This window comes from Dipodomys ordii, unplaced genomic scaffold, assembly GCF_000151885.1.
Source record: "Dipodomys ordii isolate 6190 unplaced genomic scaffold, Dord_2.0 Scaffold2184, whole genome shotgun sequence".
Taxonomy (NCBI): domain Eukaryota; kingdom Metazoa; phylum Chordata; class Mammalia; order Rodentia; family Heteromyidae; genus Dipodomys; species Dipodomys ordii.
The window spans coordinates 857-1,945 of NW_012269400.1; positions in this window are offsets into that span (position 1 = coordinate 857).

The window sequence follows — 1,089 nt, forward strand, 5'->3', positions numbered from 1 at the left end:
TCTGTAGGCTCATGGAATGTCTCATAGACATTCATAGACAGCCATGATACTTTAGATCTTGCTACCTCGGGGGTGGGAAGACGGCTCAGTGGTAAAGTGCTTGCCTTGCAAGTATGAGTCCCTGGGTTCGATTCCTCAGGACTACATAAACAGAAAAAGCTGGAAGTGGCCACTGTGACTCAAGTGGTAGAGTGCTAGTCTTGAGCTGAAGAGCTGAGGGACAGCACCCAGGCCCTGAATTCAAGCCCCATGACTGACAAAAAACAAACAAACAAACAAACAAAACCAAAGATATTGCTGCAGCCAAAGGCTCTTTTTCTTCCCAATCCCCCCAAAATGAGGGAATGTATTAGATGCAGTGTGTATCCTTGAACAGAAAAATGACATTAATGAAAAAAGCTGGGGTTATCCAAGTAAAGTATAGTGTTTAGTTTGTAGCATTGAACCAATCTCTCCATTTTAAGAAAAGGTGTGATGATTAGCCAGGCACTGGTGGCTTGTGTTTGTAATCCTAGCTATTCAGGAGGCTGAGATATGAGGGTGCAGGTTTGAAGCCAGTCTGGGCAGACAAATCTGAGAGACTCATATCTCCTATTAACCAGTAAGAAGCTAGAAGTGAGGGCATGGCTCAAGTGACAGAGTGCCAGCCATTAGCAGAAAAAGCCAAGCAAGAACTGAAGGCCTTGAGTTTAAGCTTTTGATTGATTAAAAAAAAAAAAAGTATGATGGTTAGATAAGCATTGGAAAACTGGGTGAAGGGTAGAGGGGAACTCTGTTACTTGGCAACTCTGCAATGTTTCAGCATATCTGAAATTATTTCAAAATAAAACCACTGAAGTAAAAAGAAGAATTAAGGGTGGAGATGGAATTTGGGGCGGGGGAGAGGGAAAGTGCGAGAAAATGAGGGTGGGGGGTAACAAGTTCAACAAGAAATATATTCACTATCTCGGGCTGGGAAGGTGGCTCAGTGGTAGAGTGCTTGCCTTGCATGCCTGAGGCCCTGGGTTCAATTCCTCAGCACCACATAAGCAAAAAGCCGGAAGTGGTGCTGTGGCTCAAGTGGTAGAGTGCTAGCCTTGAGCTGAAGAG